Below are 23,800 nucleotides of genomic sequence, written 5' to 3' on the forward strand. Positions count from 1 at the left end.
AAGGATGTATCTTGTTCCTGCCACTTCTCACTTCCTGGCCACCTTGAGGTAAGCAGCCCTGCTCCACTACACCCTTCTTGACATGAGTTTTTAATCTCACCTCAGGCCCAAAGCAATGTGATCAAGTGTGAGCCAAAATAATTCTTTCCTCTTTAAGTTCTTTCGTGAGATATTTGTCACAGAGACCAACAGTCTAATCCAATATATTGGAAAATTTTATGTTTTCATAATAAAACATTTGCAAAAAAAAACTAGGATAATAATGTAGAGTTCACGTGAAATATACAAATATAGAATGGGAAATCAAAAACCTGTGATAGTGTTGACTATGATAGGAGTTAAGATACTTATTTTCTCCTCCTCCTCCTCCTCCTCCTCCTCCTCCTCCTCCTCCTCCTCCTCCTCCTCCTCCTCGTCCTTCTCCTCCTCCTCCTCCTCCTCCTCCTCCTCCTTCTTCTCCTCCCCTCCTCATCCTCCTTCTTCTTTTTTTGTTGGGCCTGGGGCTTGAACTCTGGTGCTGGGTGCAGTCCCTCAGCTCTTCAGCTCAAGGCTAGAGCTCTACCACTTGAGCCTCAGTGCACTTCTGGTTTTCTAGGGGTTTATCGGCGATAAGAGTCTCACTAACTTTCCTGCCTGGCATGGCTTTGAAACGCAGATCTCAGCCTCCTGAGTAGCTAGGATTACAGGTGTGAGTGACCAGCACCCAGCTCTTTTATTCTTTTATGTTCTCTTTCTTTCTCTCTTTGTCTACCTTCATTTTAAATTTCTTGTCTCTCCCATTTTTTCCTCCTCTCTGTTTTCCTGTTTCCCACACGGGGTGGGAGTTTAGGGATATGGGGAGGGTTCATCAAGAAAATTCTTGTGATGTTCTACAGAAGTTGAATTGCTCCTTGTCTTAGCAGGGGTTTGTGAAAGATCAATCTCTTTTCCCAGAGAAATCAAATGCCTGTAGATTTGAGAGAATCTTCAGGAGCCAGGAAATCCTTAGACATTGGACCTTCCTGCTGGGGAGGGGGAATTTGTATTCTCTGGGGAGATGCCTGCCCAGGTAGCTCCAGAGGCATGGTTTTGGGACTTGGAAGGGGTTAGGAAACTATTACAAAGGCACAAGTGCTGCCACCTGATGGTTAGAGAAGGGCTCCAAATGCAACCAAATTAAATATGTCACTGACCACTCTCCATAAAACCAAAATCAAACAAATAACTCCCTTTCAAAAGAGAAAACTACTTGAGGGGGTTTCTACCCCTTGAAATTTTTGGCCTAGCCTCTTATCATTTCTTCAGTTTCCAAACTGTGCCAAACTTTTGCAGAAAAAGGAACAGTGCAACCACAGTTCACCTTCACATCATCAAGTTTTGGGCAGAGCTACTACTCAAAACAACAAAACAAATAAAGCTATGTCAAGGACGTGTTTAGGTGAAGACTCATAAAGACATGGAACTAACATTAGAGCTGGAGGAAGATTAGAAATCACCTGGTCCAACTCTTCTTCCTACCTTCCATTTTACAAATGAAAAGACTGAAGACAACCAAGCAACCTGCAGTACAGCAGCCATGGGGAACACAGCCTGCAGCAGTTTTCGGAACTAGGATCCACAGTACTAAATCTAGAACACACAGACACACAGATACACAGACACACAGACACAGACACAGACACAGACACACACACACACACACACATACACACACAAACAAGCCAAAGAAACCCAATATTTTTCATATTTTCTATCCTGCTCTATTCCTTTCCATTAAAAATGCTGGTGACAATCTAGTAAGTTGATTTTATAACTCACTGGTTATAATTTGGAAATCACTCTCCTAGAGCATTCATTTTCTTTTTTCCTCTTTATCCCAGGCCCTTGGGCTCCAGATATTTGCCCAGCCAGCCCATCCTGAGGACAGAGAAGGTGTTGTCCACAAGGAACCATGGGAAGAAAATTGTGTGACTCAAGTTAGGAAAACAGAAGGGTAGCACTACAGAGCTGGACATGGTGCAAAACCCAAGCGTCTCTTCTCTAGACTTAGGCCAAGAGGTGAGTGAAGCTGTTGGGGTCCATCCTGCAGGTGGCAATTTCCATGAAAGACCATGGAAATAGGACTGTACCCACTTTACAGGGGCTAGCAGCACACTGGGTCTCTGTAGAAATTTCCAAAGGCCACATATCCCTGAGAGATAGGTTCTCAGGGATAATAAAATAGACTTTGATCAACAGCAATTGAAAGGATGGTCAAAGCCCTTTGGAAAACTGGTGTAGTTAATCTTGATCTTTTTCTGAGGAAGAAAGAAGTCACACTATTGGGGAGATTACAGAAGCATTTGATTACTGAGTGTTTGTTTTCTCCTTGTGTAGATCATCCTGAACTCTAATGGTCATTTTTTTTCCTGCCTCTGCCTCCTCAGTATTGGGATCACTGCCTGCACCCCCACCCCCACCCATAGTTCATTTCTCATTTTCATAACGTGGCTTCACCAGTTTACCTTCATTCTGCCCCTATGGGCTCCTCTCTATATTTAAAATGGTGACATCTGCCAGATGCTAGTGCCTACACCTGCAATCCTCTCTACTTGGAAGATTGAAGACTGGAGGATCATGGCTTGAGGCCAGCCTTGGAAAACTATCTTCTCTACTCCTATCTCAACAGAGCCAGGCCTGGTGTCAGGACATGGTGGCACACATCTGTCATCTCAGCTAGGACAGAAAGCCTAAAATTAGCATGGCCAAGAGTGTGGCTGGTGGTTAGGGAGACTCTATGTCAAAAATAGTCAGTGTAGAAAGGAGATGGAGGCAGTGAGAGAGCAGGAGGTGCTGAGTTCAAACCCCAGTACAACATACACACATACACACAAACACACACACACACACACACACACACACAGAGACACACACAGACACACACACACAGACACACACACAGACACACACACACAGACACACACACACACAGACACACACGCAGACACACACACACACACACACACACACACACAGAGACACACACATACACACAAACACACACACACACACAAACACACACACACACAGACACACACACACACACAGACAGACACACACAGACACACACACACAGACACACACACAGACACACACACACAGACACACACACAGACACACACACACACAGACACACACACACAGACACACAGACACACAGACACACAGACACACACACAAGCTGACATTGGATTTTTGAATATTTAGGAAGTACTGGGGTTTGAATTCTGATTCTCATGCTTGCTAGGCTGCTATGATTCTGCTAAATCATGCTCTCAACCCCACCCCTTTTTTTAACTGGTTAATTTTAGGATCAGTGCTTGCTTTCCATTCAGGCATGCACCTGAGCCACACAGGTTTCTCCATCATTACGGGGATGACCAGTTCTCACCATCATGTTAGGTTTCCCTTTGTGGAGCTGGAGTTTTGTGGCCTTCTCTGTCCAGGCTGTCCTGGATATGTGATCCTCTCATTCTCAACTTCTCACATAGCATGCGATGATAGGCGCTCACCACGGTACCCGCTGTCACTTGAAAAGGTGTCTCATGCCCTACTCTGTCCAGACAATCCTTATACCACAATCCTCCTCTTCACAGACTCCTAAGTAGCTGAGATCAGAGGTGTGAGTCACCAATGCCCATCTTTTCCTTGATTGCTATTTTTTAAGTATTGCATCATGGAGTCATAAATTTCAATGCATATCCTACAAAATTAATTAAATTGTGGGAACAGGTGGGTTTGGGAGGGATGTAAGAGAATGTTGAAAAGGCAACATTGATCAAGATGTACTGTATTCACAAAATGCTTGGTTGAATGACAACTCCTTTGTGCAACTACTTAAAGATAATAAAAACGTACTTTAAAAAGGCTGCTCATATCTTAGATATTCTGAAGTTGCCATTCTCTTTGATTTGTGCTTCATTGTTCTCACCATAGTCCTGGCTCAGAACAAGGACACTAGGCCAGTTACTAATCGCACATTAAACAAAGCAGCACAAGTACAGGCTTTCACTTAAGCACCATGATCTAACAATTTTCTTAACATTTTACCAGGAATGTTTCAGAACCAAAAAATACTCAATAAATATAAGGCAGAGTGCAGTAACATCTTTCCTACCTGGGCAGTTGAAAACACTCAGTTGCAATAAGGCAGGCACAAATCATTGTTCCCGTTTGCCCTTGAAAAGAAACTATCTCAAGAAACCTTTGCTCCAGTATAAAACTACACTCAGAAATACTCAAAGTGTGCATTGGGTATCAGTTCACTTTCATCTTGAATGCGTCTATGTCAACATTTTCAATTGAGAAATAGAAAGACCTTATTTTAACTAACATAACAAAAAGATAAACCCGGGCCAGGCATGGGGGTTCACATCTGTAATCCCAGCTACTCTGGTGGCAGAGATCAGGCAGATTGTGGTTCCAGGCCAGCTCAGGCCAAGTTAGCAACATCTCATTCTCAACCAACAAGGTGGGCATGGGGGTTCATATCCATGACTCCCATTATGTGGGAGACATAGAACAGGATTACAGTTGGAAGCCAGTTCAGGAAAAATATGAGACCTTATCTGAAAAAAAAAATCATTGAAGCAAAACAAGACAGGCCATATGGCTTAAGTGGCAGAGTACTGGCTAAGCAGTTGTGAAGTACTGAGTTCAAACCCAAGTAGAAACTCAAAACACTAGCATTTATCATCTCTACTTAACTGTACTAGTTATTGCAATTGTATTAGAAAATCATTCAAAAATAAAGAATGTAGAGAGAACAGCAATATAATCAATATTTATGTATCTATTCCACAGAGTCTATAAATCTGAGTCTTTTTTGTGCTTGCTTAATTTATATCTTGGCTTGCCTGCCTATATTCTCTTTTCTTTCTCTGTCTCTGTCTCTCTCACTCTCTCTCATAGTGTTTTAAAGCATACCTTTGACTTCCCACTTCAAATAACTTCACCCTCAAAGTCTTTTATATTTATTTATATATATTTATATCCAATTTATATTTTAGTTCTGACATAAAAATTTAGATTTGAAAAATATTGCCCTTTCCACAATCCTCTGCAGATTTTGGATTAGCTGCTTTTATATAATTCTAACTGCACCCATTTACCTAAGAATTACAACATTTTCTGATCTATCCTCTAAGAGCTTTTAAATGAATCACTCATTGAACTTTGCCACCTGTGTCTGAACGTACTATTCTAACCAAGTACTTCCACAATGGAAGTTAATGGCACCACTAGATTTGATGAATACGAGCTTCCTGCTAGATGAGGCGACTGGCTATTGCTTCTCTCAGCTTCACTGACTGAAAACGTGTCAATTCTGCAGGACATATCTGGGTTTCTGTAAGTATGGTATTTTCCCATGGGAAGGAAACTTGTGAAAAGTTCTTTTAGCAATTATAGGTACACTAACATGGGGCACCTTCCCATGTCAATGCTGTGAATAAATACAGCTTCAGGATCAGTTAGTGTCCTCTTCTCTCAGCCCAGTGAAACAAAACCATGAAGCACACAGTAATCATTGTGCAATCATTTGGCAAGCATTCATCACTAAACCTCTCAAATTAGACAATGATGAGTTCTCCCAGGTGGAAATGTCGGGCCTGTTGTATCATCAACAACCTGTCATTTCCAAATTGACCAGACAAACAAAGACACAGAATCATAGATTTTTTTTTTTAACTAAAAGCTTTCCCCCAATATTTTATAGTGGTCTTGCTTGTATTGAATTTAGCTGTAATAATAGATATCATCACTCAACTTCATGGACTCTTCCTGAAACACACAACTTAGTTTTCATGAAATTAAAACTTATTCTGTTCACTTTGATATTTTCAGATTTATATAATATGCAATTATTTGATGTAATTATAATCTTAAATAACAGACACTTGAGATAACAACTAACCTTTATCCACTGACTTACAGATCTCACATAATCTTTACAAGTCTGTGAGAATAATATCTTGGCATTAGGAAGAAAAACCAGAGGTTCTACAAGTTTAAGAGATTCTGTGGGGAGTGTGTGTGTGTGTGTGTGTGTGTGTGTGCTGATACTGGAATTTGAACTCATGACCTCCCTTGGTGGCTTCTGATCAAGCAGGGTGCTCTACCACTTGAGTCACACCTCCATTTCCAGCTCTCTGCTGATTAGAGACAAGAGTCTCATGAATTTTTCTGCTTGGGTTGCCTCTGAATCATGATCCTCAATTCTCAGCTTCTTAAGTAGCTACAGTTATAAGCATTGACCACCAGTGCTTGGCTGAGCCTTTCACACAGTCAAATACAAAGTATTTTAATGCCAAGTGAGAAATCTGTCATGTTGAGTCTTGGACAGTTCTCAGAAGAAGAAATACAAATGGCTGAATATATACATGAAGAAATAGTCAACTTCCTTAGCCATAAAGAAAATACAAATAAACTTTTTGTTCAGCAGACTTACCAGTTATGCTTATAATATATCTTGAGCATTATACTCTAGGTCATTCTAGGACTGCTCTATAGCTTGTTTATGTGGGGATGGAGTTGGGGGTTAGTTGATTGGCTATGTTTTTTTGTGTTTTTGCGGTTCTACCTATTTGAAGACAAGAGCCACTCCAATACAACAATAAGACAGTCTTTTAGGGCGGGAGCAAACCCAGTATCATGTATACGTATAGAACTTAGGGTTTCAAAATTATGGGTAGGTGTTTCCCTATTTAGCCCTCTTTTTCTTTGCTTGGAGAGGGATGTTGTAGTTCCAGGGTGGAGATTACATATAGTTGTAACTTGTGAGATGATCTGGGTTTGGCTGTTAAATAGTCTGCACCTTACAGTTAACAAGATGGGTCCCTTGTACTCAGTCAAAATGGAACCAACTGCAAGTTGACTCATATATTAACCATTAGGGATCAATGGACTGAAGAAAATGGAGAAGAGAAGGGTATATAAGTTTAAATTAAGAAGGAAAATTGGATATAATAGTAGTAGAGGGGTAAGAACAGTTTAGAGGAGAGGTATGTGTAGTAGGAAGGGACTAGAGACCTTGTTTCAGAGTGTAAGAGGTAGAAAAGAATTTGAACAAAGATTATGTAAGGAATAGCTTAGAAATCTAGATGAAAATAAGAAAAGAAATTATATATATATATATATATATATATGTATATTTGGGAGAATTGCTGATATTAGAAAAAGTTTTACTGAAAGAGTATTGGAAAGTAGATTAACCTAAGAGAATTCCTGTGACTATTATGTTTCCATACATAGAAGGCCTTACTTTGTGTATAGAACTAAACAGGTTGAATTAGAGTAAAAAACAACATAGAAAGAATCAACAAAACAGTTTGTTCTTTGAAAAAAAATGAACAAAATTGACAGACCCTTAGCAAAGCTTATCAGAAAAAAAGAGAACATACCCAAATAAACAAAGTCAGAGATGAGAATGGAAACATCACCACACAAGCAACCAAGATTCAGAATATTTTAAGGGGATACTTCTCAAACCTTTATGCAAATAAGTTTGAGAATCTGGAAGAAATGGACATATTTCTAGCAAACATTGACATGCCCGAACTAAACCAAGATGAGTTAAACCAACTTAACAAACCCATATCGAGCATCAAAATAGAACCAGCGATAAGAGACCTCCCACCCAAGAAAAGTCCAGGGCTGCATGGATTTACAGCTATAAGGCCTTCAAAGCAGAGCTCACACCAATACTCCTCCAACTCTTCAATGAAATTGAAAGAGAACATTCACTACTGAACTCTTTCTATGAAGTCATCATAACCTTCATCTGAAAACCAGGCAGGGACTCATCAAAGAAAGAGAACTACAGACCCATTTCTTTGAAGACTATCGATACAAAACTTCTCAACAAAATTTTGGCCAACCAACTTCAACAACTCATCAAAAAAGTCATACAGCATGATCAAACAGGATTCATCTCAGGGATACAAAGCTGGTTCAATATATGTAAATTAATTAACATAATTCATCACATCAACAAGAGCAAGGATAAGAACCACATGGTTATCTCAATAGATTTATAAAAAGCATTTGACAAGGTCCAACACCCCTTTATGATGAAAGCTCTGGAAAAACTAGGAATCCATAGGAACATTCCTCAATGTAATAAAGGCTGTGTATGACAAACCTACAGCCAGTATTATACTTAATGGTGAAAAGTAAAGCAATTTCCTCTAAACTCAGGAATGAGACAAGGATGTCCACTTTCTCCACTTCTCTTCAATTTAGTATTAGAATGCCTAACTACAGCAATAAGACAAGATGCAAACATAAAGGGGATCCAAATAGGGAAAGATGACATGATCTTGTATTTAAAGAATCCCACGGACTCCACTCCCAAGTTACTTGAGCTAATTTGAAATTTTGGCAAAGGAGCAGGGTATATAATTAACCCTCAAAAATCAATGGTTTTTCTGTAAGCCATGGCTGAAATCAGGAAAGCAACTCCTTTTGTAATAGTCCCACAAAAAATAAAATACCTAGGAATTAATTTAACCAAAGAAATGAAGGATCTCTATGAAGAAACCTTTAAAAACCTGAAAAAGGAAATTAAAGCAGAATGTAGGAAGTGGAAAAACCTCCAATGCTCCTGGATTGGGAGGATTAACATCATGAAAATGGCAATACTTCCAAAGGCTATCTACAAATTCAATGCAATACCTATCAATATTCCAACCTCATTCTTCAATGAAATAGAAGAAACAACCCACAAATTCATATGGAACAATAAAAGACCCTGAATAGCAAAAACAATCCTTAGCAGAAAGAACAGTGCTGGAGGAGTATCAATTTCAAGTTTCAAACTCTACTACAAAGCCATAGTAATCAAAACAGCTTGGTACTGGCACAAGACCAGACCTCAGGACCAAGGGAATAGAACTGAAGACCCAGAAATGAACTTACAGACCTATAGCCACCTAATCCTTGACAAAGGAGCTAAAAAAAATAGAATGGAAGAAAGAGCCTCTGGCTGTCTGGTGCTGGCAAAATTGGTTAATCACATGCAGAAAACTAAAGCTGGATCCTTATATATCACCCTGCACCAGAATCAACTCCAAATCGATCAAAGATCTCAAAGTCAAAACAGACACCCTGAAAACATTACAGGAAGGAATAGGAGAAACTGTAGGGCTCCTTAGCATGGGCTGAAATTTTCTTTCTTTCTTTGTTTTTTTTTCATATTCTTTATTGTGATTAAGTGATTACATAATTTCACAAATTTCACAGTATTGTGAGATAGTGATGCTTAGTTAAAGTCACAAATACATTCTAACTTTCATGGAGTAAATTGTCTATCATGGTCTATAACATTTATGGAGTCTATGAGCTTTGACAATACAATTATTTCTTCTGCATTGGGTGATATGTACATTTGTTTTGTTTTGCATAGCATCAGCTGTTCCTTCTTTCCCACTCGTTCCCTCTCTCCCATTGCTGCCATTGAGTTGCTTAGTTTGTTTTGATCAATGTCCAGTGCAGCTGATGGGTCCCACTGTTGTATGTTTTTCCCTGATTCCCTCTAGTTCTGTGTCGTCCTCCTGATTTCCCTCTGGTGTGCACATATATATCAGCAGCATGGGGTTATTTAGTAGTGATTCGACCAGATGAGTGAAAGTCCTTTGTTTCTTAAGGCTTGTTAACTTTGTCCTATCATCTTACATACTGGATTTAACTTCCACTTATCAGGGAGACCATGTGCCGTTTGTCTATTTGCTCTTGACTTACCTCAACCAACATGATTTGTTCTAGTTCCATCCATTTCCCTGCAAATGATATTATTTTGTCCTTTCTAATGGCTGCATAATATTCCATTGTGTATAGATACCACAGTGGGTCCATTCATCTGGGACCCTGGGTTGGGTGGGACATCTGGGTTGTTTCCATATCTTGGCTGTGAACAGAGCTGCAATAAACATGGAGGTGCATGTGTCCTTGTATACTGGTTCCTGTTGTTCAGGATAGATCCCTAGAAATGGTATGGCTGGGTCATAAGGGAGGTCCATATTTAGCTTTCTGAGGACCCACCAGATTGCTTACCAAAGTGGTTGTATGAGTGTACATTCCCACCAGCAGTGTAATAGGGTTCCTCTCTCCACATCCCCTCCAGCATTTGTCGTTGGCTGACTTTAGGATGTGGGCCATTCTGACTGGGGTAAGGTGATATCTCAGGGTTGTCTTTATTTGCATTTCCTTCACCACCAGGGATGATGAACATTTCCTCATGTGTTTCTTTGCCATTTTTATCTCTTCTTCTGAGAAGTCTCTCTTTAGTTCCCTTGCCCATTTAGTAGTTGGTTTGTTAGGTTTGGGAGGGATTAGTTTCTTGAGTTCCCTGTATATACTGGATATTAACACCCCCTTGTCTGATATATTGCTGGTAAATATTTTTTCCCATTTAGTGGATTGTCTTTCTAGCTTGGTTGCTATAGCTTTAGCTGTGCAGAAACTTTTTATTTTAAGGTAGTCCCATTTGTCGAGTCTCTCTCCAATTTGTTGTGACCCTGGGACTTTTCAGGAAGTCCCTGCCTGTGCCTGTAAGTTCAAGTGTCTCTCCTACTCTGTCCTGCAGTAGTTTCAGGGATTCAGGTTTGATGCTAAGGTCTTTAATCCATTTAGAGTTGATGTTGGTGCATGGTGATAGGCTGGGGTCCACTTTAGTTTTCTGCTTGTATCCTCCCAGTTTTCCCAGCACCAGTAATTGAAGAGGCTGTGTCTCTTCCATTGTATGTCTTTGGCTCCTTTGTCAAATATCAGCTGACTGTAGGCTTGTGGTTTTATTTCTGGATCTTCTATTCTATTCCATTGGTCTTCGGGTCTGTTTTTGTGCCAGTACCATGCTGTCTTTGTTATTATGGCTCTATAGTAGAGTTTGAAGTCTGGCATCGAGATCCCATGTTGTCTTTTTTGCCTAGAATTGGCTATTCTAGGTCTTTTGTTGTTCCATATGAATTTTTGGACTGTTTTCTGTATTTCAGAAATGTGTGTCATTGGGATTTTAATAGGAATTGCACTGAATTTGTATATTAATTTTGGCAGTATGGCCATTTTCACTATATTAAGTCTGCCTTTCCAAGAGCATGGAAGGTCTTTCCATTTCCTGGTGTCCTCTGTAATTTCTTTCTTTAAGTTTTTATTGTTTTCATTAAATAATTCTTTTACATTTTTGGTTTGGTTAATTCCTAAATATTTTATTTTTTGGGGGGTTATTGTGAATTGTTTTGCTTCCTTTATTTCCCTCTCTGCTTGTACATTTTCAGTGTACAGGAAGGCGACTGATTTTTGTGGGTTGATTTTGTATCCTGTACTTTGTCTAAGTGGTTTAAATTTCTAAGCGTTTGGGGATGGAGTTTTTGGGATCATGAAAGTATATTATGTCATCTGTAAAAAGGGATAGTTTAACTTTTTCCTTCCCTATGCGGATCCCTTTAATGTCTTTTTCTTGCTTTATTGCCCTGGCTAAGTGTTCCAGGACTATATTGAAGAGGAGTGGAGACAGTGGGCATTCTTGCCTTGTTCCTGATTTTAGGAGAATTGGTTGTAGCTTTTCCCCATTAAGTATAATATTGGCTATTGGTCTTTCGTATATGGCTTTTATTGTTTTAAGGAATCTTCCTTCTATTCCTATTTTCTCCAGAGCATTTAACATGAATGAATGTTGTATCTTATCAAAAGCCTTTTCTGCATCAATGGACATAATCATGTGGTTCCTGCCCTTGGATCTGTTGATGTGTTGCTTTATGTTTATTGATTACGTATGTTCAACCATCCCTGCATCTCTGGGATGAATCGTAGTGTATGATTTTTATAATGTTTCTGGATTCTGTTAGCTAAAATTTTAAGGATCTTTGCATCTGTGTTCATCAAGGAGATTGGTCTGTAGTTCTCTTTTTTGGTTGGATTTTTGCCTGGTTTGGGGATGAGTGTGATATTGGCATTGTAGAATGAGTTTGGGATAGCTCTCTCTTTTTCTACTTCTCTGAAGAACTTGAGGAGTATGGGTATTAGTTCTTTAAAGGTCTTATAGAATTCCATTGTGAGTCCATATGGACCTGGGCTTTTCCTTGTCAGAAGACTTCTGATTGTTTCCTGTATCTCATTGTAAGATATTGACATATTTGATTTATTTATTCTTTGCTCAGTTTGGGCAACTTGTATTTCTCTAAAAATGTATCCATTTCTGCTAGGTTTTCTTTCTTTAGAGAGTATAACTTTTTTTTGGGGGGGGAGTCCGGTCGTGGGGCCTGAACTCAGGGCCTGTGTGCTGTCCCTCAGCTCTTCAGCTCAAGGCTAGTGCTCTACCACTTGAGCCACAGCGCCACTTCCGGCTTTTTTCTTTTTTTTGCGTATGTGGTGCTGAGGAATCGAACCCAGGGCCTCAGGCATGCAAGGCAAGTGCTTTACCACTGAGCCACCTTCCCAGCCCCTAGAGAGTATAACTTTTGAAAATAGTTCTTTATAATTGTTTGGATATCTTAGGTATTTGTTGTGATTTTTCCTATGGCATCCCTGATCTTGTTAATTTGGGTTTTCTCTCTTTTCTTAATTAATCTTGCCAAAGGTCCATCAATTTATTTATTTTTTTCAAAGAACCTGCTTTTTATTTTCTTAATTTTATTTATAATTTTCCTATTCTCTATCTCATTAATTTCTGCTCTTAATTTGATTATCTGGCTCCATCTAGTAATTTCAGGTTCCATTTTTTCATGTTTTTCTAGCTGTTCTAATTGCAACATGAAATTACTTACTTGGGCTGTTTCTTGATGTGGGCACTGAGGGCGATAAATTTGCCCCTCAGGACTGCTTTTGCTGTGTCCCACGAGCTTTTTGTTATGTGTCTTCATTTTCATTGAATTGTAATTTTAATTTCTTCTTTAATTTCTTCTGTTACCCAGGTGTTGCTTAGAAGTGTACTGTTCAATTTCCATGTATTTGAGTAATTTCTGTGGTATATTTTGTTACTGAGAACTAGCTTGATTTTACTGTGTTCAGATAGGATCCAGGGGATTATGTCAATCCCCTTGTATTTGCTTAATTTCCTTGCATGAATTATGATATGTTCTATTTTGGAGAAAGTTCCATGAGCTGCTGAGAATGTGTACTGTGTTGTTTTAGAGTGAAATACTCGGTAGGTGTCAGTTCCACTTGAAGTATGGCCTCACTTAATTTGGTAGCTTCTTTGCCAATCCTCTGGTTGGTAGACCTATACTTTTGTGAGAGTGGGGTATTAAAGTCTCCTAGTATTATTGTATTTGGATCTATTTTATTCTGTAAGTTTGAGAGTATTTGCCTAACATATTTGGGTGCTCCAATGTTTGGGGAGTATAAGTTTATAATGGTAATATCCTCCTCTTGAATTGTTCCCTGTATTAATATGTAGTGTCCTTCCTTGTCTTTTTGTATTGATTTTAATGAAAAGTTTATTTTATCAGATATCAGGATAGCTACTCCTGCTTTCTTACTGGGGGCATTTGATTGGTAGATCCTTTTTCCAACCCTTCACTCTGAGTTTGTTTGTATGTTTGACTGAGAGGTGGGTCTCCTGAAGGCAACAGATGGATGGGTCATGTTTTCTGATGCAGTCTGCAGTTCTTTTTCTTTTGATGGGTGAATTATGTCCATTAATATTTAAGGTTATTATAGAGAGATGCATTGTGGTTCCTGTCATTCCCTGTTTTCCTAAGCTTTTCTTCTTTCCTTTCTTCCTGTGCTTACTAAGTTAGACTTCTATTAATACCTATTTGGTGTGGGTCCCCGTTCCTGGTTGCTTTATCCAAGTTGTGTTCCCCCTCTTAATATTCTTTGTAATGCTTGCTTATTGTTTATTAATTCATTTAGTTTTTCTTTACTATTAAAAATTTTTGTTTCTCCATCGAATGTGAATGCTAGCTTTGCTGGATATATCAGTCTTGGTTGGCAGTTATTGGTTCTCAGGGCTCGGATGGTACTTTCCCAAGCCTTTCTTTCATTCAGTGTCTTTGTGGAGAGATCTGCAGTGATTCTAATTTTTTCCCCACTGTAGTATAGCTCCTTCATTTTTGCTGCATGCAATATTGTTTCCTTATTATTCAGATCTACAATTTTTACTATAATGTGCCTAGAAATGTTTCTCCTGGGATCCTGCTTGTTAGGTGTTCTATATGCTTCTGTTATATAGGTAAGATGTTCTCATTAAGATAGGGGAAATTTTCATTGATAACCTTGCTGAATAGGTGTTGCATTCCCTTACTTTGATATTCCTCACCTTTGTCCGCTCCAATTATACAAAGATTAAATTTCTTGGCACTGTTTGCTCTTGGGTTTCCCTTTCGTATAATTCAAGTGATTTTTCCATATCTGTGACTTTTTGGTCCAGTTGGTGCATTCTGTCTTCTGTATCTGACACTCTACATTCCATTTCATTCACTCTGTTAACTATGGCTTCCATTGTGGTTTGCATGGAGGAAATGGACTCATTTATGGATTTGATGTTGGTTCTCAAAGTACTAATTGGTCACCTCTTAGTGAGGTGTGTACTGCCTCTATTTTTGTACTAATTTCACCTTTCAGTGATGTGTGTACTGCCTCTATTTTTTGCATGCATCTCCTGTTTGAAATCCTGCATCTCTTTTGATAGTTCGTCCCTGTGTTCCTTAAATTCCTGATATATTTCTCACTTTAATTCTTGAGTCATTACCTCCAGCATCTCTTGGATGTAGCTTTTGTCTTCCATTCCTGCTTTGCTTCCACTGGGGTTCTACCCTGGGTGGCTGCTGGCTTTTGGGGTAGCTTGCTATCCTGAGTTTTGATAAACCTTGTAATTTTTCTCTGTGATTTTCGCATGGGGATTCAGGGATTACTGGAGACTAATCTGAAATTTTGTTTTGGTCAATATGTGTCTGTCTTTGCTTGATTGCTATTTCTGGGTTGGCGGAGAGAGTCTGTACCTGGTCTTGCTTCTGTTGGGGGCCAACCTCTAGCTGCTGCTCTGACCCACATAGGGTTCTTACTGTCTGCTGTAGATCACTGGCAGCTCCTGCCTTTAGAAGGACTGAGCGGCCTAGAACGCTCCTGTTTACTCCTCGGGTGCTCTTGGCAAGATTGGGTGTGCTGGATGTACTCTGCTATGGGCTTCTGATTTTTTTTTTTGTGGTCGGTGGTTGGCCTGAACTCTGGGCCTGGGTGCTGTCCCTCAGCTCTTCAGCTCAAGGCTGGCACCCTACCATTTGAGCCACAGTGCCACTTCTGGCCCTTTTCACTTATGTGGTGCTGAGGGCCTCATGCACACAAGGCAAGCCTCTACTGCTGAGCCACCTTACCAGCCTGAGCTCCTGACTATAATCAAGTGTTGGTGGCCTGAATTGTCCAATTCCCGGCCTAGCATATATAGGTCGGGTTCTGGTGGGGTTTGGGCTTCTGGTTCTCTTGCCTTGCACACCCAGGTCTTTTGCTGTCACAGGTGTGATTCCTAGGGGGTTCAGTTCCCTCTCCCCCTCTCCCCCCGCTGAGGTGTATGCTCAGTTTCTGACTTCAATTGGGAGGGGTTGGTTGTGTTGCTCAGGCACTGGATCCTAAGGCCTGGTCCTGGCTTCCAGTCCCTGGTCTGGGGACATGTGCTGCTGTGTATCCTGCCTGGGTTATGCAGCCTGGAGTACACAGTTCAAGTTTCTTCCACTATTGGCTGTTGTGACCCAGGGGTATTGTTCCTGGCTTGGGTGTTTAAGCTCCCTTCCAGGGGCGCTCTTGATCTAGCCTGGCTGACTGGATGTGCTCCACGGGTTGGTGGAGCTCTCGAATGGTTCCCAGTTTTAGTGGGTCCTGTAATCCAGGTGTTGGGGTAGGGGTCTGGGTCAAGATCTGGGGGTTCCCACCAGCTCTGGTCCCCCTTGAGGGATACGCTGTCCCTTGCGGGGTACTCACCCTGGAGCTAATCGTTGTTTCTGTGTGATGTAGGTCACTGGTTGCTGCTACAAACAAGAGTTCAGTTGAGATGCTTTTGGGCTGGGCTGGGCCATGGTGGCTCTGCATGCTTCTCCTCTGTCTTTGCCTCTGTGTTGATGCTGTTCAGGTTGGCACCACGGGATGGGCTGCACACCAGCCTCTGGCCAGGGATGGGGGAGGGGTCTCCATGCAGGTTCTGAGCACTGAGTTTTTTTGTTTTTGTCAGTCGGGGGGCTTGAACTCAGGGCTTGGATACTGTCCCTCCCTGCACTCTTCAGCTCAAGGCTAGCACTCTACAGCTTGAGCCACAGAGCCACTTCCGGTTTTCTAGTGGTTTTTAGTGGATATAAAGATTCTCACGGACTTTCCTGCCTGGGCTGGCTTTGAATGGTGATCCTCAGATCTCAGCTTCTAGAGTAGCTTGGATTACAGGCGTGAGCCACCGGCCCCCGCTCTCTGAATCAGCACCAGTCCTTCCAGGTCTTCTGCACTGGTGTTCTGTGGGTGGGCTATAAGTAATCTTAAATAAATCCACATTTTTCTAGTTTTCATTTTCTCTGTCCAAGCTAGCTAATAGGTTTTAGTGGTTTGATGTGCTTCAAACATGTCCCTTTAATTTTTTTTTTCTCATGTAACTTCCAACCTCTTATACGTTCTCTCTTGGTGTTGACCTAGGGCCAAAGTTGTAAAGTTCGTTGTCGACATAAAGACTTGTACATCTCATTGTTGCAATGGGTCCACCTGTATTCCTATTTAAACAATTTGTTTTTCCCCTTCCCCTCCACAAATTATACCAACATCAATACAGTGGAAGCAGAGGTTATACTGTGGGGGAGGGACATACAAAGCAACAAAGAAATCATCTTATAAATGTGTTAGAAACAATCTCATGAAAGAAAAAAAAAACATTTGAATACATATCTTAGGGTTCATTTTCCTAACATCACCTTATCTGACCTTTTCTGCTTGACTCAGACATATACTAGATATTGCAAATAAGGGAAACCATGGGACCTATGTTTCTTTGGGCCTCATTTACTTCACTTAATATAATTTTTTCCAAGTCTTTCCATTTCCTAACAAATGGGGCAATATCATTCTTTCTGATGGAGGCATAGAATTCCATTGTGTATATATACCACATTTTCTTTTCTTTTTTTCTTTTTTCTTTGGGTCCGGTCATGGGGCCTGAACTCTGGGCCTGGGCACTGTCCCTCAGCTCTTCAGCTCAAGGCTAGCACTCTACGACTTGAGTCATAGCGCCACTTCCGGCTTTTTTCTTTTTGCTTATGTGGTGCTGGGGAATTGAACCCAGGGCCTCAGGCATGCAAGGCAAGCGCTCTACCACTGAGCCACCTTCCCAGCCCCCTATACCACATTTTCTTGATCTATTCATCTACTGAGGGGCATCTGAGTTGGTTCCATATCTTAGCTATAGTAAATAAGGCTGCAATAAACATAGTTGTGCTGGTAGCTTTAGTATGGTCTTGTTTGTGATCATTTGGGTAAATGCCCAAAAGTGGGATTGGTGGATCATAGGGGAGCTCTATGTCGAGTCTTTTGAGGAACCTCCATACTACTTTCCAAAGTGGTTAAACAAGTTTACACTCCCACCAACAATGCAGTAGGGTTCCCTTCTGTCCACATCCCCTCCAGCATCTGTTGTTATTAGAGTTCTTGATTATAGCCATTCTAACTGGGGTAAGGTGGTATCTCAATGTTGTTTTGATTTGCATTTCCTTTATGGCTAGGGAGGTTGAGCATTTCTTCATGTGTCTATTAGCCATCCTTCTTTCCTCTTCAGAGAAGTTTCTCTTTAAGTCTTTTTTTTTTTATTTAATTTTATTTTATTTGTGAACATACTGTACAGAGGGGTTACAATTACATGGTCAGGATAATGCGTACATTTCTTACCAAGCATTGCAGACTCCTCCTTTGTTTACCCTTCACCTCCCTTCCCAGCCTCCCCCCTCCCCCCCAATCCCAATCCTTCTCCTTCCCCCCCTTCATCCCCCCCCAACGACATTGTAAAGCTCGTTTTGGACATGACAACTTGTACTTCTCATTGTTGCAACAGGTCCACCTGTATCCTTAAACAACTGGTTTTTCCCCATCTCCTCCACAAGTTATACTGACATCAAATATAGTGAAAGCAGGGGTTATACTGTGGGGGAGGGACATACAAAGCAACAAAGAGATAATCTTATAAATGCGTTAGAAACACATGCATGAAAGAAAAAAACATTAAAATACGTATTTAAGGGTTCCTTTTCCTGACATCACATTATCTGACCTTTTCCGCTTGACTCATGCATATACTAGATATTGCAAATAAGGGAAACCATGGGACCTGTGTTTCTTTGGACCTGGCTTACTTCACTTAATATAATTTTTTCCAAGTTTTTCCATTTCCTAACAAATGGGGAAATGTCATTCTTTCTGATGGAGGCATAGAATTCCATTGTGTATATATACCACATTTTCTTGATCCATTCATCTACTGAGGGGCATCTGGGTTGGTTCCATATCTTAGCTATGGTAAATAATGCTGCAATAAACATAGTTGTGCTGGTAGCTTTAGTATGGTCTTGTTTGTGATCATTTGGGTAAATGCCCCAAAGTGGGATTGCTGGGTCATAGGGGAGCTCTATGTGGAGTCTTTTGAGGAACCTCCATACTGCTTTCCAAAGTGGTTGAACAAGTTTACACTCCCACCAACAATGCAGTAGGGTTCCCTTCTGTCCACATCCCCTCCAGCATCTGTTGTTATTAGAGTTCTTGATTATAGCCATTCTGACTGGGGTATCTCAATGTTGTTTTGATTTGCATTTCTTTTATGGCTAGGGAGGTTGAGCATTTCTTCATGTGTCTATTAGCCATCCTTCTTTCCTCTTCAGAGAAGTTTCTCTTTAAGTTTTTAGCCCATTTATTTATCAGGCAGTTGTTTCTGAAATCTTTGTTCCTTAGTAATGTTATGTTTTCCCAAGTGGGTCAGATAATGAATAATCTGTAACTAAGAACCATCATACCTACAGTAAGTGGGTTACTTATGGTGTTATGTTAACGTAACTTTTTAATGTATTATCTTACCCTTCTTTAGATACATAGTTTTGAACATTTATGCTGTATAAGAATTATAACAATATTTGGTTAACAATATAATATTACTTGAAAATAGTTGCTGTTAAAACTGTATTCTAGGTAAAATTTTCCCGATTAAAAAAATGAAAAATCAAGAACCTGAAAAATCAAGAACTAGAAATATCTCTGAAAATGTAAAATATCTTGACTATTTGTGCTCTGAATTGTCGTTATTCAGATTGTAGACTTATTTATTATTTGTAATCTGGAGCAATATGTCTCCACTGAATTTTCTTTTTAAAAGTATCAGGAAATAAAGGAAAACATATGGACCTGACAGTGCTTGAGGAGAAAAATTATAATGTTCCGGTTGTTAGAGAAAAGGCTACAGAAAGAACTACTCCTATAAAGATGAGCTGCTTTATTTGTATTAAAATTAAAACTGCTCATCAAAAGATACCATTGGGAGAGCCGTGGAATAGAAGACATTTGTCCACTTACAGTCAACAGAGGGCATGCACCCAGCATTTATCCTTCCCAGCTCTCTAAGGAAAGACAGGAAGCCATGCCTGGGGTAAAGTCCTGAGACTCCAAGGAAGGCATCAGAGGACAGCTGCTGCTTTGCTGGCCATGTTTCATTTGTTGATGTAGCGGGGGTGAGTGTATGTTTGCTTTGTGACAGTTCACTAAACTGTTTGTGTTTTTAATGCATTTTTGAACAAGAATTTTATATCAAATAACATACTTATCTCCTTTTCAAGTAAACAGCTTTATTGAAGTATAATTCACGTATTATAAATTAACCGTTTTGTATGTGGGCTCGCCTGTCCTGAGTCTTAAACTCAAGGCCTGGGTGCTGGGCTCTACCACTTAAGCCACCGTTCCACTTCTGCCTTTTTTGTGGTTAATTGGAGATAAAGAGTCTCACAGACTTTCCTGGCTAGGCTGGCTTCAAACCATCATCCTCAGCTTCTGGAGCAGCTAGGATTGCAGGCAGGAGCCACCAGCACCTAGCTTAAATCAACTGTTTAAAGTACAGAATTCATTGGCTATTAGCCTCTCCAGATCTCTAAAAGCATTACCCCAACCTAAATTAGAATGTTTTCATTATCTCACAAAGAAGCCTCATACCCATTTTAGTCATTCTCTATTGCATCTACCCCAGCCCAGGTAGCCTCTAATCTTATTTTCTATGGATTTGTCTGGTCTGCCCATTTCACTTACATATACTCATCCAGGATGTGCTTTTATTCTGCTGAGAAGTAGACAGAAAATCAAATAGGTGAAGGCTGAACCCCAGCTTTACTGCTAGAGTGAGGACAGCTTTTGGCCACACCTTTCTGTCCAGCTTGTTAGGGAATTGCTGCCTCCTTTCCTCTCAGTGCTGGTAGCAAGAACAAAAGGAAGAGATGAAGACCAACTCTCCTTGGGGAACATTCTTTTCAGAGCCACTGGAGCTTCAAGAAAATAGAAATATCCAGGCATCCATACTCAGAAAAAAAAGAAGAGAGACATTTTGTTAGCATCAGACTAGTAGCAGTACAAAAACAGTAAGCCAGAGTTAGCTTGAGGACAAAATCCCGTGGAATCTGGGACTTTGAAAGTAAGTGTGGAGGCTGCTGAAAGATAGGTAAACTGAACCTGAGACTCCTACATGAAACTGGGGTCCTTGGAGGAAGCTAGAAGACTCCCACTCAAAGAAGTAAAGGGATATTTTATCAGAAGGAAAAGACAAGTGTAAAGTCTGAGTTTATAATTGAAAAGTCAATAAAACAACAACAAAAACCAAAAGTCATGAGTAAGAGTAAAGAGAACCATCAAACAGGACTTCCTGTTCAAGAGTCGTGAAGTATAAAATGTCTAAGGACAAGATGCTTTTGAGAAAATGAAGCCAAGCCCAGTAGTTCATGCTTGTAATTCCAGAACTCACGAGGCAGAGGCAGGTTGATTAAGAGTTTAGCCTAGGCTCCATCATGAGATTGTCTCAGACACAAAAGAAAACATGATGGAATGAATAAAGCCAGTGTTTATCACTGGATACACTGTTGCTAGTCCAGTCTTTAATATGAGGCCTAGATCATGAGTTATAGGATGCATAGCATCCCCACTAGAGAGGGTCAAGCACAGTACATGAGGCTGAAACAGACAGACTATTGACTATGTACTGCTGGAAACTGGAGTATGCCTGATAATAACCAATTCTTACCTCTCATGGTACTTAAAAAATCAGTCTCATATGAATTAAGTATAGAAAGAAAAGAAAAAAATTTCAAGTATTGAAAGAAAATACAGATTAAGTTTATGACACAAATTTCTGCTGGCTATAAAAGAAAAAAACTAAGAAATTAGAATACATTCCTGTTAAGGACTGCTCTTCTACAAGAAAAGTATAAAGCCAATGAAAAGACCAGCACCCTGCAGGAAGGGTAGATTTTCTGCACACAGCAGTGAACTAACTTAGCTCCAGAACATGTAAGGAGTCCTACAGGCTGATAAGGAAAACAGTTACTGGAGAATAGTAGTTAGTCACTGGCATTTCATAGCATCAGAAATTCAAATGTCCGAGTCTGATAGACACAGGGAAAGATAATCCTAGTAATAGAGAAATACATATTAAAATCACTTTTTACACAACTAAAGTGTGCCAGTGCCAAGTGCTAGTGAGGATGTGGAGTTTGAGGAATCTTTGTATTTGTCTGGTTGGGCTGAACATTTGAGTTAGAGACTACCATTGTAAAGTTGAATTTGGGTATGACCTTGTTCATGCATGACCCAGAAATTCGGCTTCCAAGTATAAGCCCTAGAGAAATTCATCTTGTAGAAAAGACAGTCGTCTCATTGCAATGTTACTCTTTTTTTTTTTGTTAAGGCTAGTGATCTACCATTTGACCCACAGCTCCACCTCCAGCCTTTTGGTGGTTAATTAGAGAGAAGAGTCTCATAGACTTTCAGGAAGTTGAGATATAAGGACTGAGGTTCAAAGCCAGCCTGGGAAAACAAATCTGACATTTTTCAATTAACGAGTAAAAAGCTGAAAGTGGAGGTGTGGCTCAAGTATTAGAGCCCAAGCCTTGAAAAAGCCAATGATGTAGCTTGAGGCCCTTATGGTCAAGTCCCAGTACTGGCATCAAAAACACAGACAAACAAGTAAGACTGGATTCTCTCATTCACTCAACAGAATACAGCAAATAATGTGTGCAACTTTTGGTGGGCTGGGTGTCATTTTAATTAGGCTAGAAGAGACAAAGTGCCCCTACTTGTCCTCCATAGAGAGGAGAGATGGACCTGTGGGGCAGAGATATTGAGGATTCAGGATTTACTCTCCAGGTCCTCATGTTTCAGCTTCTTGAGCAGCCAGGATTACAGGCAGGAGCCATCAGCACTCCACTGAGTGAATCTAGGTTTTAAAGGGTTATTGATACTGTATTCCAAAGTTACCTCATACTTTTCTTTTCTTTCAAAGATAAAGTCTTGCTGTGCTGCTCAGCCTAACCTCCAAATCTTTATCCTCTGGCCGTGGCCCTCCTAGTGCTGGGATTACAAGCATGCACCACCACACTGGGCTCCTAAGAATTATTTAGAATCAATATAGGTTGAAAATTTGTGTGTGGGCTATTTGAAATGGTTGAGAATTTGAAGGAAAATAAAGTGCATGTTTCTTTACCTTAAGCACTGTTTTGCGATTCCAGCCTGAGTGGCTGAAATGAGTCCCCCTGTGTCTGAAGTGGCGTTTCCTGACATGAAGTTGTTCTTGCATGCTAGATGGTGTGTTGAGAAGGAAGAGTGACACCCCAGCAAGAAGTTATGCCTGGAAAGCCACTCAGAAGGCCAAGCTGCTCTGCAGTGACTGCCTAGGAAACTTACCACGCTTCCAACGGCTCTTGACAAAAGAAGGGTGGATTTCATGAGTAATCCCAGAGTTGTTCTGTTTTGTTTTGAAGGAAGTTACTTTATTATTTGGCAATGAGAAGCAGTAATGAGAATACTTTTTTTTATGTGAAAATACTGTATAGAGGGGTTACAATTACATGGGCAAGATAATGAGTACATTTCTTATCAAGCATTGTTGCCTCCTCCTTTGTTTCCCCTTCCCATCCCTTCCCATTTCTCACCCCCCCATACTTTTATTTTCAATTTGTGTATTCCCAGAATATAAGTAATATATGTACTTAATAATTTTATGACACCAATGTGATCACCAGCATGGATTAATTTATCTTGATTTTCTACAGCTGATTTGAAAAGGGTATTCGCTCACAGAAAGTCACCCCTCAACCAGGAACAGTCATCTTTTGAGAAGACTTATTTTCAAGAGTGACAGTACGCTTCTCTAACAATCCAGTCTTCTTTTAAGAATCTATGGCAATAGATCATATTCCCACCTACTCTTTCCAGTCAACAGAATTTGCCTACTTAGGATTAACTCATAAAGTTGGCAGACTTGGTCTCCATTTTAAGACTATACTTTCTAAAATGCTAATACTTTGTAGCTCAGTGGTTGAACATTCTGTAGGAGGCACAAGGCACAGATTTCCATCTCCAGTACTACAAATTAATTAATTTCTAATATTTTTTTACACAGGCTAGCTCAGGCTAGCCTCAAACTCTCCATCATCTTCATGTATCTATGAACATAAACATTTATCTATCTATCTATCTATCTATCTATCTATCTATCTATCTATCTATCTATCTATCTATATCATGGAATCATTTTATTTACTTTTCATCAGCTCTTTGTATACTGATGAAAATTTACATGGAATCACAC

At 40.1% G+C, this 23,800-nt stretch overlaps 1 long non-coding RNA gene across 1 annotated transcript; it reads right to left on the reverse strand.

The window, feature by feature from the left end:
• Window positions 1-19,460, reverse strand: LOC122112518. The gene is made up of 3 exons (XR_006148233.1): window positions 19,363-19,460; window positions 7,756-7,760; window positions 1-10 (listed from the first exon to the last, which is right to left on the reverse strand). It is a non-coding gene; the product is annotated as an uncharacterized LOC122112518 (long non-coding RNA).
• Window positions 19,461-23,800: the final 4,340 nt, after the last annotated feature.

This window comes from Dipodomys spectabilis, unplaced genomic scaffold (genome assembly GCF_019054845.1).
Source record: "Dipodomys spectabilis isolate Male_0828 unplaced genomic scaffold, ASM1905484v1 ptg000095l, whole genome shotgun sequence".
Taxonomy (NCBI): domain Eukaryota; kingdom Metazoa; phylum Chordata; class Mammalia; order Rodentia; family Heteromyidae; genus Dipodomys; species Dipodomys spectabilis.